Genomic DNA, 17,835 nt, shown 5'->3' with positions numbered 1-17,835 from the left:
GTGAGACAACAACAAGAATTTCATTTTATATATTTTGTTTATTTTCTTTTTTTGAAGTGTATCAAAAGATATATATTTTTTGTTTACTTTTTTTAAAATCATTTCTTGTATATACATCAAGTTTATAAATATCATTTTAAATTCAGTTCAATTAAAAAACAAAGTGCAAAGTGCCTTGATCGTCACAGTGTTATTAGAATTTCAATCCTTAATATAAAGCAAAAACAATACAACCCTGCCATTCACACATCAACCAACAGTCACACTACCACATACATACATTTTCCACATTTATTCCAAACACAAAAGAGGCTGATTCTAAGGTTTTAGTGACACAGATGTAATCTCTTGCCTGCCAGTAAACAGACCGGTGGCAAGACGCCATAGGGTGGCCCCAGATGACCTGTACTTCCTTACTCTGCATCCAAATCCTGAGAGTTCGGTTGTTCAAGCTTCCACCTGTAAGGTTAAACCTACTGCGTTTCCTACGACCGCTCTGGACATGGAGTTGAAAAGGACTACGGTGTTAATAAAACTGATGTTCTCCTCTGCCAGCTTGTTTTTGCATTTAGTCAATTCCGTCTGCCAATTAGGCCATCATCTGCACGCCCTTTGAGATATGCCCATCAAAATCTTGATGTCCGTTACAGAGGAGTTCCAATCTTCTTTGGTTCTAACCATTCAGGACAGGCAGGGCACAGCTAAATATGTCATCTGGACTGGTAACTTACTGACTGCTTGGGGTGTGCAGTGGGCACTAGATTGGTGCTAAGTCTCCACTTGTGTTTGAGATACACTGGCTTGTCTGGGGACACCGGGTGTCCCTAATGGATATACCTTCCGATGCTCCGTTTTTTTGGCAATAAGGCTAATTTTGCCCATAAACGCTTTAAGGAAAGCAGATCCGCACCTTATTCCTTGATCCTCTCAACCCCTGCCCGCCAGTTTCCTCAACAGTTCTGACATTCTCCAGACCATTCAGAGCCTAGTGGGGAATGGACCACCGCAGGCTGGTCATCCCAGGCCTTTCCTGGCCGTATATGGGAATCAAACAGGCACCGTGCAGGTCACCAGGGGTACCTTTCCAGTCAGTCCCCTGCCCTATCAGCCTCCAAACCACCTTAGTTTACCTTTAGTAGCACACAGCCACCCTGTGGGAGACAGAATCAGACATTTTCTTCCATGGTTGTCAGGCCAGCACATCTGACGGGTGGCTCTTTCAGATTGTCCAAAAGGTCTGTGCTCTACCATTACTTTCCAACCTTTCAAATTCTTCCACATCATAGTGGCTTTAGGTAAGCACCTTTCCATGTAGCTGCAAGATGTGTATGATCTATTGGCCTAACAGTCCATTGAGAGGGTGGCTGGCCGCAGAATCAGAGTAGAGTTGCTAGTCCTGCTGTTTTCTGTTGCCGAAGGAGGACAGGGACCTTTGCCTATTTTAGATCTTTGTCCTCTGAATGATTTCTTCTAGAAGGACAAATTCAAAATGCTCACTTTGGCTCAAGTTCTTTCTGCCGTGGATCCAGCCGACTGGATGGTTGCGTTTGACATGATTCATATTTTTGTGTACCCATACTGTAGTCCCACAGACGCTACCTGTGGTTCAGTGTAGACCAGGAGCATTTTCAGTTTTTCGTGCTTCCCTTCAGCTTTACCAGCACCTCGCAGGTGTTCACCAAAGTGATGGCAGTCACGGTGCACCTTTAGAGATGGGGATGCCAGTTTTCCCCTACCTCGGATACTGAATGGTGAAGGCAGGCTCACCTGTCAGTCAGGGACCACATCCAGACAACAGCAAACCTCCTTACTTTGCAGGGATCTCAATTAACAAGCCATAGTCGCATCAGACTTCTTTACAGAGACTCCCCTTTGTTGGGGCTATTCTGGATACAGTGCTTTTCAGGGCCTTTCCTCCACAGCAATAAATCCAGGACATTCAGTCTATTATTCTGATATTTCAGGCTCAGTCCTGGATCTCAGTGAGAAAGACTCTGAGACTTCTTGTTCTTGTGGCCTCCTGAAGACTGCAGACCCACTTTGCCAGGTCTTATTTGTGGGCTCTGCAGTGGTAATTGAAGTGTCAGCGGGTCCCGCACAAAGGAAACATTTATGATGTCATCCATGTTTCATAGGCAACTGTAAGATCTGAATTGGTGACTGCTTGACTGCAGTCTGCCCAGCGGCAGACCGAAGAAGAGGAGATCAGAGGTCTCTGCCAGTAAGCCGACCACCTAAATTTGTTGGGACTACGGACCATCTGCTTGGTGTTAAAGGCTTTCCTGCCATCCATCAACAGAAGCATTATGCTGGGTCTAATGGACAATACCACCCCCATGCAGCATTGTAACAAGCAAGGCGTTTTGGGGTCCTGGGTCATGTACCAAGAGGCACTATGCCTATGGGTGTGGCTGGAGAATGCTGGTATTTCTCTGATTGTGGACCACCTGGTGGAATCTTTAAATGTCAGGGCAGATAAACACAGCCGGGGGTCGTGAATGTTGGTTACACTTGAAGGTGACACTGGGCATCTTCCAACAGTGTGGACATCCGTGCCTAGATAGATTTGCCATAAAAAATGCTCAGTGTCACAACTTTTTCACGAGTTTCCAAAAATGCTCTCTTTTGGAGACTAATTCAGGCTAAATTGGAGAATTGGACTCCTCTATGTCTTTCCTACGTCTCCTGCCCTAATGTCTGGAGGAGATGAGGAACGACTAGGCCAAAGCCATTCTAGTGGCAACAGATTTAACCAGGAGAGTGTGGTACGCAGAACTTGTTCACATAAGCATTTGTCCTCCAATCAGGATACCACTGGGGAAGACCTGTCTCGGCAGCAGGCCAGGATTTTCCACCTGAACCACGACAATCCACACTTTCATGCATGTAGTTTGATCTGCAGCAGTTCAGTATGTTCGATCTAGCACTGGAAGTTGTGAATGTGATCCTTACACCCAGGCGTCCTTCTTCAAAGTCCATCTACAGTTACACTGTATGCTGAGACAAGTTTGTAGCCTTAATGAGCACATCAAAAACATCTCTGGAACCTGTTTCGGTCTCATGCGCATGCTGAAGCAAGTTTTCCAGTGGATACCTCTACAGGCCAGAAAAACCTTAGTCCAGGCACTGATAGTAAGTCGCCTCGACTACGGAAAGGCCTTAATGGTTGGAATACATGAAAGCCTTTTAGCTAGGCTCCAGGTGGTACAAAACACAGATGCACAACTCATTCATATTCTTCCACCACGCTCCCCATCGGAACCCCTTCTGCGCTCACTTGGTTACAGATCTAAAAACGGGCACTCTTCAAACTGCTCTGTCTAGTCTGTAAAACTCTGCACGGAAAACGATCTTGTTAGCTAGAAAACAAACTACAGCCGTACATCTCAGCTCGCCAGCATAGATCCAGTGATCTACTACTGCTACACCCCAAACATATCAGTACGACTAGATTTGGAAGGAGCTCCTTTTTCTGGCGCCGTATCATTGGAACTGTCTGCCCATGTCTATTCTGCCATGATTTTGCTCTTTCAAAATCTTTTGTAAACTTGGCTGTAAAATCTCTAACCGCGTACTTCGATCTGCCTGCCACTGCTGGGGTGCCGAGAGATCCCTTCTAGGATGATTAGTGCGCCTATTAAATAAAATAAAATGATGTGGGGTCTGCAAACGAGACCTCTTACAAACCTTACTGTTGGATATTTTACTGTTTGTTTGGTCTCTAACCCAACTATCGATCTTTAAATCACCTTTTGTAAAACGTTTCACGATAGGCTTGACACACATGTTCCTTCCCATACCATTTGTGATGTCACAGTGGGACCTTTATTTGGTACCCACATGCCTTGTGCACTTCATTTAAGTGCATGCACTGATGTTCACTGCGGCTTCTGACTCTCAGAACTGCCTTTCTTCTTGCGATCACTTCATCTTGTCGCATAAGGGAGCTGCAGGCTCTCTCAGTGCAGTCACCCTAGACCACCTTTTTCCTAGACCAACTGATGTGGCGGATAAGACCAAACCTTTTGCCAAAAGTCCTGATGCTGTTTCAAGTTGGGAAATACATCACCCTCCCAACCTTTCTTTACCCTGCCTCACCTCTCAAAAGAAAAGGAGCAACTCAATCAGTTGAACCCAAAATCTTCTACATTAATTGAATCAAAGGTCATCAGGTAGACAATTAGATCTTTGTGGGGTTCTATGGGTTGATGAATGGTGCATGACAGGAGTCTGCCACAGTTATAATACCCCGCATTAAAAATTGATCCACACTGGCCAAGAAGCAGCCTCCAGAAAGTCTGAGAGCTCATTCCACATAAAACACAGAAACAGTGATTTGGGGGTTGGGTGCTTGCAATAAGTCTAACCACTGGCAAATATTCGGGGTGGCATGCCACCCCATTGTTCTTTTGTCAACCATGCCACCTCAGATTAGACCCAGACATATGCAAGTCAGTTTTGGTCCTGCTCCAATAGAAACCGTCTAGCATAAACGGACCAACTAGGTCCTCTCCGAACTGGAACACAAGCTTCCCAGACCGAATTCAGCCGGATTTGTCTCTTCACTCGGGTGTAGCTCAATTCCACTGTCTGTGTGACCAAGGGACTCGCATTTGGGCATGTCCTTGGCATTACATGAAACACACAAAAGGTGATGGGAGGAATGCTTTCAATATGTCTAATCACTGGCAATCACTTGGGGTAGCATTCCTACCCATCGTTTTGTTTTCTTTGGGAATACTGTGACACCATTTTTTGCTGGCTGTTTAGGGTGACCTTCGAGTGACCCTTTCTCAGGCTATTCAGGATGTGCGAATGTTAGGTTGGCACTTGCCTGCCTCCACAGAAGATCCTGAGCAGGCTCATGCGAGATCTGGATAGAGTATCCACCTGAAAGATTGGTACTTAAGTTAAGTAACTTGTTAGTTTCTGGATCAATCCTAGATCTGTGTGATGAGTTCTGAGGTTCCTTGGAATTTTAGCTTCATGAAACCTAATCCTGATTGCCAGATGACATATACAGGTCCTGGAGTAGAACCTGAGATGTTACTTTTCCCCAGAATGAGTGTTACATCCAAGAATTCATCCAGATATTGCAAAGGACTGCTTAGGAACTTTTGTGGTGGCAGGCTAATGCCGACCTAACGTGCATCATGCCAGTCTGCCTTCCCCAGCCAGACTTCACAGGTGTAACAAATGCATCATTGATGGATTCAGCGAATTACTTGGGTGTGGTGCAGATTAGTGGAGTGCTATCTCCAAATCAGTTTTCTGGATCTTCAGGTGATCCGCCTGGCCCTGAAAACCTTCCTGCCAACCATCAATTGGAGGGTGGTGCAGTTCTTCATGGACAACCCGAACACCATGTCATCCAGCAACAAGCTGGGTAGACAGGGGTTCTGGATCATATGCCAAGCAAAGCAGCCCTATGTCTGTAGAGGTGGCTGGACCAGCTGCACATCTTTCTGATTGTCAACCATCTATGAAAATCTCTGAATGCCAAAGCAGATGAGCTGAACAGACTTCAACTGACTGATCATGCTTGGCATCTCCAGCCCCAGGTGGCAATGGACATCTTTGATCAGAGGGGCATGTCACGATTAGATCTGTTCCCCACAGCTCACTCATGCGTTTTGGAAAATTACTCTGAGATGCATTTGCATTTTGACTACGATGGGACACTGACCTTCTGTATGCCTTTTCATCACTGCTCCTTCTGCCTGGAGTTCTGAGGAAAGTTCAGACAGACAACCTAATTCATAATATCCCCAGACTGTCAAGAGAGTGCCCAGAGCTCCTGTGCAAGAGCATTTACCCTCCGATCTTGCTTCTAATTTTGAGAACCTTTTGCCTCAACAACAGGGTAAGGTTCTGCACCCGATTCCCTTCAATGTACATCTCCAGCGTGGTGCTCGAGCTACAGCAGTTAGATGGGATTGCTCTGCTAGTCACTGCAGTCTGTCTTCCTTGCTTCACAATGCCCTTCGGTAAAGTTAGTCTATTCTGGAAGAAATTCATTTTCAGTTGTGGGGCTTATCATACCGACATTCTGCAGGCCAAACGTTTGAATGGTCTATTGTTGGCTCAGCAAAGTCTTGCAGTGGTACAGTTAAAGTATCTCTGTCGGCCCTTTCTGTATTTACCTGGTCAACCATCTCTATTTAATACACCGGTTGGAATATGTATTATCAAAGGTCTGACTTGAGTGTATCGCCCTAAGCCATTCGTCATGCCCCAAATGTACTTGTTCTTAGTGTTGACACTTCTTTTGTGTACGCCTTTTGAGCTAATGTAGAGCTGCTCACTTCAACAGTGCTTAAAATGGTTTCCTGAGTAACATCACATCTGTGCGCCCTGTGAGTGAACGACAGGCTCTCCTGGTACACCTGCCCTACAGCCATTCCTCCTGGACAAATTGGTGCTACACATCTGGGCAGCCTTCTTGTCCAAATTTGAGACTCATTTTCATGATGGTCGGTCCAACACTCTACCGACATTTTTACGCAGCTTCACCCTTCTAAGTAGGAGGAGAGGTCCCATTGACTCAAATGCCATTGGTACCAAAATTATTAAAAAAATAAAGCTTTTTAAAAAAAAAAAAAATGTTTAAACAATGCTCTTCTTTCATTGCCAACTTTGTCAGATCTTCATAAAACCTGTGGTCCGTGAACTGGGCTTAACTTGACAACATACAGCATCAATTCCTTTCTGTCAAATGTATTGGTAAAGAATATTTTTTAATCTCCCCCTGTGCCACTTTAACTTCCCCACCTGTGACATATGTGCATGTAAATCAACATTTTAAGAGTAAGGTAAACATGCCAAGTATCTTCTATGTTTTGGCTAGCTCTATAAACCTTTTTGTAAATCAAAGATTTTTGTACGCCTCTGCCTTTTACATTTTCCGTCACCATATCAGATATGGATGAAACCTGAGATACTTGCATGAGGTATAACCTCCTGACAGCCTCCCGATTTAACCAGTGCCAAAGTCATTAGTACATGAAAATATTTCTGCCCCTCCTTAACTTTGTCCCCCTTGATAGATCTGCTCCAAAAATAACATATCAAAAGACAACGACCTTAAATTACGGACAAAGTTCATGTTAAATTGGCAAAGGGTGCTAACTTTGTCAGATCTCCATAAAACCTGTGGTCCGTGAACTGGGCCTAACTTGACATCATACAACATCAATTCCTGCTTTATTTTCTGTCAAATTTATTAGTAAAGAATATTTTTTTAATCTCCCTCTGTACCACTGTAACTGTCCCACCTGTGACAAATGTGCATGTAATTCAACATTTGAAGAGTAAGGTAAACATGCGAAGTGTCTCCTATGTTTTGGCTAGCTCTATAAACCTGATAGTAAATCGAAGATTTTTGTTTGCTCTTCCTTTTACATTTTCCGTCACCTTATCAGATATGGAGGAAGCCTGAGATACTTGCATGAGGTATAACCTCCTAACAGCCTCCCGATTTAACCAGTGCCAAGGTCATTAGTAGATGAAACCATTTCTGCCCCTCCTTAACTTTGTCCCCCTTGATAGATCTGCTCCAAAATAACATATCAAAAGAAAACAATCTTAAATTACTGACAAAGTTCATGTTAATTTGGCAAAGGGTGCCACGGATATTGGCAAACACATTATTTTTGACCCCTCCCCCTTTTAGGTATACTGCCCCTTTGATAGAACTATACACATTTAAAAACCCACGAGGAAGCTAGGTATGCTAAACATCGGCCAAATGTCGTACCAATTTGTCAAACGGTGCTAAAGTTATAGGTACATTTTAAAAATAAAACGTTTAAACCGTCAAGCGCCCTCTAAATCTTCAATGTATTTTCAAATGCTACTTTCTCAAAAACAACTGAATGGATTTACACCGAACTGCAAAAAATCATGCCGATTCAAGCTCTACTTTTATATTACGATGGATGTAACACCTGTCAGGGGTTTTAGCCACAGTGGCGACACAATTACATTTTTTATCCATGCCTACATCGACATGACAATTAGCATGTGGAAACTTAAAACATACATATTTCTCAATCGATAAAAAAATGATTAGCAATCCAAAAAATGAATTTCTGCGGGATACATCCGCAGACTCCTCACCTTTAGCATATTCGCTGATGACCGACCCATCTGGAGAATTCTAGGGGTGGGTGGAATTTGCGTAATTGCGCTACACAAATCTCCGCAAAACTAAAAAAATCTCAGCGAACACGCAGAAATTCCGCAAACACGCGGAATTGCTTGTTCGTAATGCTTTTTTCCGGATGTATGACGTTACAACGCATACTTTTACTCCGCATACCATTACAACGCGGTATTCACAACGCATACCACTACAACGCATAGCGCTTTGGGGTGCTGGATAGTGGTAAGTATAATTTACTATTCTAACTCCAGTCCCCGTGGACCCTAGGGAAGGTGTTGGATAGTAAATTAAACTTACCTCTTATCCTAGAGCGCCCCCCAGCGCTATGCGTTGTAATGGTATGCTTTGTAATGCCTGCGTTGTAGTGGTAGTGCGTTGTAAAAAATGCGTTGTAACAGGTGAATATCCTTTTTTCCTGTTCACAATCGCTGTTTGCATGCTCGGGGGGAAATATCTCGCGAGAAAAGGCATTTTTAGAACGCGAACAAGCAAAAAATTTCGCTAAGTCGCGGAACGCAGAATTTTGGGCAATTTCGCATTCTCCGCGGAATGAAAAATTACCCAAATTCCGCGAGCGGAACAGAATTTACCACCTAGGCCTAGAGAATTCTTCATCGGTGCACCCCGAGTTAGGAGGTGGTGCAATGTGGCTCTTCAATGACTCCCTACCCCCACCACTGTGCACTCACATCAGTTCTTTTTATTTTGTGCCTGTCCACGCTTTTCTGGAGCTCTGCTCCCAACTTCATCGGTTTTCTAATACTTTTCAAAGTTTGTTGGAGAACAATGTCAGTATTCAAGCTGTGGCAAGAATAAAGTAAGCAAATGTTAGCCACATACTTGCATGAGGTACGCTTGTGGTGCTTGGACTCTGGTCAAGATTTAAAGTCATTTAATAATTGTACCTTTATGCACTCAAAGGTGATTTTGAACTGTGTAGTGAAACTCTGTTGCTGAACATAAGATGATGTGTGGTTGAAGCCCAGGTAACAAGTCGATGCCCCAAACTCTTTCCCCTGCCATGCAGTACACTTTCTGGTCAAGATTTTCTGGTAAGTCAAAATCTAAACACAAGCACAAGAAAGTGAAGTGGGACTCAACCCGATCCTGCAGCTCTGCCTCAGAAGTGTTAACTGGAGCCATATATAGGCACCACCCAAGCATGCTGATGCCAATTCCTTTCTTTACATCCCTTCGTAAACTGATCTGGAGCTAGTCCCTACTTTTTCTCATCAGTTGACTAGCTATTTTCTCCAAATATTTTTCCAGTGTGCAAGGGAAAATTTCTCACCTTAAAACGCCATCGTTTAAACCTTGTAGGGATTGTTAACAAACATCTTTGAGGGATCTTCACACAGTACGCCTCTACTATTTAGGGTCAGGCCACGACTCCAAGTCTGTCCTGATGATTATCCGGGACCACAAAGCCAAGCTGTCCATCACAGAGAGGAAGATGTGTAAATGTTGTTTCAGCTCGAAGTCCTAGATTGACCTGTTCCAGCTCTCAGAGCCAGCCTCTCAACAGGTCATCATTGCATCCCAAGTCTTTAGGTAAGCCGAAGAAACACAAGAAGTCTAAACGGGCCTTGCCCTAGCTTCGCCACTCTTCATCTAAGAAGTGAGCACGTCCAGGTTCCCCGGGATATAATTTCTGGTTTCTTACACAGTAGCTGATTCCGATGCACCCTGAGTTCTTGAGTCTATCAGCAACATTACAACAACCTGAAGCATTTAAGGAGGCCATGCTTTGCTTTTTCGCACCTTACCGGTTCCCTCTGATACACTCTCGGGTCCCATGAATACGAGAATACCTCCAACCAGGTTACCATCCATGGCTCCACCACTGGCACAGGCTGTGACTCCTTAGCCCACTTCGGGTTCAGCTTTGACCCTGGAGCCACCTCCATAATACATGCCCGGTCCCTGCCATGTTTATGTTGGCACTGATGCCGCCAATGTAGAGGAGAACATCAAGTGCATAGTTCTGTCTGGCTCTGATCAGGATCAGTCTCAATCTTGGCTGAAGCCGCCTGCAAGTTCTTTTCCCACCCTCCCGAAGCCCATTCATTCTGACTCCAACAAGACAGTACCTTTAGCTTGAAGCCGTTTTCCAAGATCTCTTTTGGTCAGACTCTGACCCAAGCCAAACAGGTTTTGGAAATTATAGTAATGGTAGACAAAAGTTTGTCCCACAGTATGATGAGGACACATTTTAAATGGACCTACTGCAGGCCAGTGTACTGGAAGATAATTCCCCTTCTTTGAAGGGGTTAGTTTTGCTCCCTGGTCCTTCTAGAAAAGAGTCTGCTTCCTTAACCATGTTGATAAAAAGGGCAGCTGAAGCCCTGGATTTACAACTGCCTTCAGTTGATGTATATACTAATGTCCTAATAGAGGTTTTCCAATCAGGACAATCCTCATCAGAACCTCTGCCGCCGTTTACCAGAGCTATAACAAGACTAATGGGCACTTGCTCCAAACCTTGTTCTTGTCCACCAGTGAATAGACAACTGGCTAACCCCCCTAGGTCAGCTCCTGATGATCCTACCTTTATCATGCAGTATCCTACTTTGGAGAGCCTGGTGTGACAGAGCTCCACCAGCATATTTAACCCCAATTCCTTCCCTGTTACCCAGCTGGACATGGAATCAAAGTGAATGGAGGCGTCTTGGAAGAGGAGGTTTTCCCTAGCTAAGCTCGCCCTGAGATCGGTCAACACCAGCTGCTTGCTGCGACAATACTCCCACACATTATGGGACTTAGTTGCTGAACTTTTACTTGCAGTCCCAAAAGAATTCAGAGCCAATTTGGCACAAACCACTCAGGATAGTCAGGATGCGTCGTGTACCTCTTCCACTCCGGACTGGACATGAGACTGGGAGAATGGTCAGCGCTAGCATGGTGCTCAGGTGCCACCTGTGGAAGAGATTCACTGACTTTTTTGATGAGATTTACAGAGTTTTCGGGTGGCGTTCAAGCGTCACTCATGGATATGCCATGCAAAGGGTCTCGCCTCTTTGGCGAGAAGGTCATCTCCACCATTAAGTGCTTTAACGAAAGCAGAGCCACTGCACACACCCTCGGTCTTTCCACACCGGCAAAGCATTATTCCCAACAATTTCGCCCCTTTCAAGACTTTGCATGGGGCTACGTTATCAAGCAACGTAAAGGTCCACCACCTAAAGCAGGTACCTCAGTTATTTCGAGGTCATGGTGGGGGTTCTAGCGGGCAACTCTCAGGCCAACAGGGACAACCAACCTCCTTTAGCAGCAGCTTCCGAACCACTTTAGTTTACCTTTAACAACACACAATCAACCTGTAGGAGGCATGATCACTCATTTTCTCCACAGGTGGCAAGCAATAACATTCAATAAGTGAGTCCTGCCGATAGTTGAAAGGGACTATGTGTTGCCATTCCTTTCCTGCCACCTGTTCTCCCTACATCAGAGTGGCTTTTGGTGGATTATTTGTCCATTTTACTGCAGAAGAGGGTTCTGGCCTCAGAAATCTAAACTAGATGTACATCCACTAGTGCCAAAGGAGGTTGGAGGCCTTTGCTCTACTTTAGATTTTCAACTCCTCAGCTTCTTCCTGTGGAAAATCACATTTAAGATGTTAACACTGTCTTGGTTTCTCTCTACCTTGCATCAAGGAGACTGGATGGTAGTGTTGTACCTGTAGGATGCCTATTTCTATATCACCACCCTGCAGGCCTATAGACTCTGCCTGCAGTTCAAGGTGGGCCATAGCATTTTCAGTTTACAGTGCTCCCTTTCAGCCTTATCAGTGCCCCTTGGGTTTTTACAAAGGGTATGGCTGTGGTTGGAGTTCATCTTCAGAGGTTGGAGGTACCAGTCATCTCCTACCTCGATAATAGGCTGTTAAAGACGAACCCTACACAGTCAATCATAGATGCTGGTAGGTACACCTCATTTCATTCTTGGGGTTCTTGATCAACGTGCTGAACTCACACCTGACTCCTTCGCAGAGGCTCCCTTTCATTTGAGCCATCCTGGGTATGGTGCATTTTCGAGCCTGCCCTCCGTAACAACAAGTCCAGGACATTATGGCTATGATCCCAATGTTTCATCCTCAGTCTCAGTCCTGGGTTTACTTGAGGCTTCTGGGACTATTGCTTTCACATATCATGCTTGTTGATCATGCCAGGTAGCATATACAAGCTGTGCAGTAGAATCTAAAGTCTTAGTGGGCCCAACACCAAGGTAACCTGTTGTACTCTATCCAGGTTTCAGAGGAAACTCCAAAAGATCTGCAGTCCAGGCTGCTCAAGCGCGTTTGGACTAGAGGCAGACCACTCTCCCTGCCGCACCCAGAGCTGATTGTGTTGATGGATGTGTCTCTGTTGGTTTGGGGAGGTCCTCTGTGAGAGATGAATTTAAGTTGACTGTGGTCTCCAGCGGCGGCTCTCCTTCACATCAACCTGCTGAAGTTGCAACTATTTGCTTGGTATTGTAAGCCCTACTGCAATCAATTATGGTCAGATCCTCACGGACAACACCACTGCCAGGTGGCATTGCTGCAAGTAGAACGGAATGGGGTCCTCGATGCTGTGCTAAGAAGCCCTGCATCTCTGGACCTGGCTGAATCAGGCTGTATCCCTGATCATAAACTTTCCAATTTCCTAGAATCCAATAAACTCCTGCGCCAATCTCAGACAGGGTTTAGACCTGGACAGGGAACTGACACCCCTCTGCTAGCCGTGGTCGAAGAGGCAAGAACCATCATAGACGCAGGAGGATCAGTGGCAGTGATCCTCCTCGACCTGAGTGCCGCCTTCGACACAGTGAATCATGCCATCCTCATCCACCGGCTAAGTTTGATAGGAGTCTCTGGCTCCGCCCTGTCCTGGATCAAATCCTTTCTGGAAGGAAGAACCTTCCAAGTGTCGGATGGCACAGCCGTGTCCAAAGCCCTGCCACTACAGTGTGGGGTCCCCCAGGGCTCCTTCCTGGGCCCCACACTTTTTAACGTCTACATGTCCCCTTTAGAGGACATTATTTCTCCATTCCGCATAAAAACAGTCATGTATGCTGATGACACCCAGCTGGTGGTCTCCATAAACCAGCTGAGCAAAAGCCTAGACAATCTGGCAAGGTGTCTCGAGAGCGTCTTCCACTGGATGTGTGAATCTCGATTAAAACTAAACGGAGAAAAATCTGAGATACTTCTCCTGGGAAATCCTCGCAAACTCCCTCCATCCCTTTCTTGGCCGCCATACATGGGAACACCTCCTACCCCCAACCCCGAAGTCAAAAGTCTTGGCATCTGGTTGGATCAAGACCTCAACTTCAAAACTCAGGCTAGAAAAACCACGGGCACTTGCTTTGGCCTCATTCGAATGGCGCGAAAAATCCTCCATCTGATCCCCTTCCAATCAAGGAAACTGCTGTTGCAGGGGTTGGTGAACTCCAGACTGGAATATGGCAACGTCCTGTACCTGGGGGCACCGGCATCAGTTATTTACAGACTGCAATGCGCTCAGAACGCTGCTGCCAGACTCTTAACCGGAACCAAATCGAGATGCTCTGCTAAAGCAGCACTCAAAAGCCTGCACTGGCTTCCAGTTAAAGAAAGGATCACCTTTAAGACCTTAAGGCATTTCACACAAAATAATGCAAGGCAGAGGCCCTCCGATTCTGAGATCCTTCGTCAAACCCCATCACTCTAACAAACAACTTAGATCAGATTCCCTCTCCCTGGCCAGCTTTCCTAGAATAAAAAAGTCACGATCCTGGGGGAGCTTGTTCTCCTACAACGCCCCAAAACTGTGGAACGCTCTCCCACTTGCCATGCAGAGAGAACACAATCTTTTGGCCTTTCGTAGGCAACTAAAAACTTGGCTCTTCCCATAATCTTTCACTTCTTCTACTCCCCCTCTGAAACTATAGGTCAATTCAGCGCTGGAACTCCCTAGGGTAGCTACGCGCTTTACAAATCCCCATTCAAATTCAAAATTCGAATTCAAAGCACCTAGCTCGGTCTTTAAAAGCCTGGATGGCCAACCTCAACCGACTACCTCTCGTGGATCATGAAGGGCAACTGTACCCAGAGCTGTGCACAATAAGTTTGCCATATTTGAGACCGTGCAGTGTCAACACTTGAGTGTTGGAGTTCGCAGGAAGGCTCTCTCTGCATTCCGCTTAAAGTGTATGCCTTTATGCCACTACCTTTCCTGCGTTGAGTTCGAGGATCATTAAGGATAACCATGCCCAAGTCATCTTAGTGGCCCTGGATTGTCCCTAGATACTTTGCTTCCTGAAACTTCTGGGCATGACATCTGTGCTTGAATCAGGATGCTACTATGGGAGGATCTTCTGTCGCAGCAGCAGGGCAGGCCTTGAACCATGGGCCTGCGCAAACTACATCTCCATGAGTGGTGCCAATTGACTGTGTTTGATATATCTTCCAAAGTAGCTGGCGTCATCCTTGTGGCCTTCTACGAAATCTATTTATACTGGATACTGGGACACGTTTGTGACTTAGTTTGGTACCAACAATACAGACCCATTGCAAAGCCAAACTGTTGGATGTATTGCTGTTTGTTCTGACTTTGGCCCACCAAGGACATAAAGGTTACTTTTCAGGCCTGTTTGCATTTACTGGACTAATCGTCCTTGTTAAAATCACCTGTTGTGATGTTTCTTCTAAAGGTTTGGTGCACAGGTTTCCCTCAAAACCTTTTAGGATGCTGCAGTGGGATCTTAACTTGGTCATTACTTTTCTTACGCGAACTCTTAGTGCCTTTACAAAGCTGTCTCCTTTGTCTGCTGACACTGAAGATGGTTTTCCTCATCGGTATAACATCTTCACGTCGTGTGAGCGAGCTTCAAGCTCTCAGTCCAGCTGCCCTTTATCACCTTCTTTCCAAGAAAGCTTGGGACGAGGAAAAATGGGTCTTTTCTTCCGATGGTTCTGACCTTTTTTCACTTCGGGCAGTTCATCACTTTTCCGATATTCTTTTCTCCACCTTACCCCTTAAAAGAGGAATAGAGATTCCATCTTCTGATGGATATTTCTAACTACAGATTCCTTACCTTGTGAATATTACCCAGGCATCAGACAGGATATGAAAACTTTAAGGCAGTACTCTTGCGTGCCTGTAAGTGGGTTGTGTGACTTTGTGCTGACCTTCTTCTCCGGAAGAAACAAGCATAGCCACATATAAGCGCACCCATACGCTCTGATGTCAGTTCCTTTCTTTACGTCCTTCAAATGCGGATCGCGAGCTACTCCTCAGTCTTTCCAGACACTTTTTTTTTAAATGTCACGCAATATGCAATGGAAAATGTCACCCCCAAAACAGGGTTCAAGCTGAGTTGGGGCTGTTGCTAACCGATGAATGTTTATGGTGCCTCGGGTCGTAGCACGATTCTGGGGTCTGCGACAAATGCAGGCGAATGAGTCTGAAGCTATATATGACCTCAAGGTGAAGCTGTATGTCACAGTTGAAGTAGAAATTAATGTCCTGATCCTACTCCAGAACTTGCTGTGCGACAGATTATCTTTGTGGTGAATGTCTACAGGTAAGTCCAAAAAGAAGCATAAGAAGTCAAAGCAGGAATTGGCCCTTTGTTTCCACGCTTGTACTCCATGGAAGGCATAAAGTGCCTCCTGATCGTGCTCCCACTCTCCATTGGAGGCTATTCAGAGTCTAGTCCTGATGCACCCTGAACTTCTAGGTCTATTGGCAAAGTCGCAGCAAGTGGAGTCTTTTATAGAGGTGTACATTTTGGGCACTTTACCAGTTCCCTCTGGCGTGCCTTCAGGCTCGACAGTTCCACAGAGGTCTACAGTTGGGTTTCCGCCGTTTGGTCTGCCCTCTGTACTGCCTGTGCCCCTCAAACCCGACTTTGGCTTAGGCACCAACCACTGTTCCGCTTCCCCTTGCATTGATGCTGGAACCAACACCAGAGGAAAATTTGCAGCCCATTGTGTTTTCTGACTTTGAGCAGAATCTACCTCTCCCTCAGCCGAGGCCATGGCAGGTTTCCACTGTAGCATAGTTAGCTGGCAACCCCCCTGATTCGGATACCTTGCCCATACCACCTGGTAGGGCCCAGACTTTGCATATGCCTAGATGAGGTGCATGGGCTTTTTTTGGAGATGTCAGGCATCTTTGAGTAACATGCCGCTCAATGCCTCACACCGTTTTTAGGACAAGGCAGATTTGACCCTGTTATGCTTTAAGAATTGCAGGGTCATAGCACATTACTTGGATCTTTTTGCAACCACTAAACAGTTCCAACAATTTTACCCTCTCGGTAGCTATGGCAGGGGTTTTCAGTTTTGCCAGCATTAGTCCCCTCTGCCAGCCCAGCAGGCCTTTCAGCCTTTTCATGGCCGAGGTCTGCACTTCAGAAAGATGTCCAGGGCAGCAGGGGCAACATGCACCTCTGGCCCTTGCCCCTCTAGCATCCTCAGCCACAAACTGTTTTAGAATGGCCTTAGCAGCACACAACCATCCTGTTGGAGGCAGGATCTGATATATCCTCCATGGGCAGTAAGCCATCACTTCAGACAAGTGGGTCTTCCAAACTGTACATCGGGGTAACGCCTTCCAATATACCTGAATGGGACAATATGGCTGAAAGCGTTAGCTGTGCAACTTTTCCAACATGGGAGATCCACAAAGGCCACAAGAGAGGCTAGTAGAGTAAAATGATAACAACGCTTTCATAACTGTCCCCATTGAGGGAAGTCAGACAAGATAATAAGGAAAGGAGATAAAAACCCTGAGGCATCAGGAAATGATGAAATATACTATTCAAAGGAGTAGATAAAAGCCCCCACACCCTCTTGTATGTCTCTAGCTTGTCATTGAACCCATACATAGTGTGTTTGTGAAGTGCTACCCTATGCAATTCTAGTAACCACTCTTGACTTATGGCAGTGGTGAGTAGGGGCCAATCACAAAAATGTACATCCTGGCCTTGGACAAATGATTAGCTAGCTGTGGTTACAGGGGCGCAACACAGGCCCCCAAAGCCCCCAGCTTCAGGGCCCCCCTCAGCACTGTACTCCAGCCTGAGAGTTACGGATAAAATCTGGGGGGCCCCTCAGTGTACCTTGCAGGGGGGCCCCTTCAACTTTAGTTACACCACTGAGCGGTTACTGTGTGAGTCAGTCACAGACCACAGATGTGTTGTGAAGGAGTGTTAGATGGGACAATGGAAAAAGTGCCAGAGAGCTGTATTGGCTTAGATTGCCCACAGGGATGTCCAGTAGGGTTGGAGCATTCCATTGGGACCACAAGATGTGATAAATGTCAAAGTGACGGTTCCTACAAGCCCAATGCTGGTCATCTGGTATTTCTTATCAAACACAAGGAATGATGATGGATTCAACCCAGATCTGTGACTGAGGGTGAGTTTTTGAAAAGTTTCAGCACTCCATTCATCATCTCCTTGTGTTTGCTTTGTTCGCCCTAAGTTGGTATGCCCATACGTGGATCCCTTGCTCACTTTGCCACTGGATTCAAGCTAGCCTGACTTATGAGGGCTGTTAGCCCGAAACCGGTTCCAGGATGCTTGGTTCCGGTCCAGGAAAGCCATGGCTTGGCAGTTCGGTCTGGACTGTTCCCATGAGGCACAGGGTCAAGACTGATTTGCATATAGCTATGTCAGAACTGGGGTGGCAAAGTGAGCTAAAG

This window comes from Lissotriton vulgaris, chromosome 11 (genome assembly GCF_964263255.1).
Source record: "Lissotriton vulgaris chromosome 11, aLisVul1.2, whole genome shotgun sequence".
Taxonomy (NCBI): Eukaryota; Metazoa; Chordata; class Amphibia; order Caudata; family Salamandridae; genus Lissotriton; species Lissotriton vulgaris.
This window is presented reverse-complemented; position numbering follows the sequence as displayed.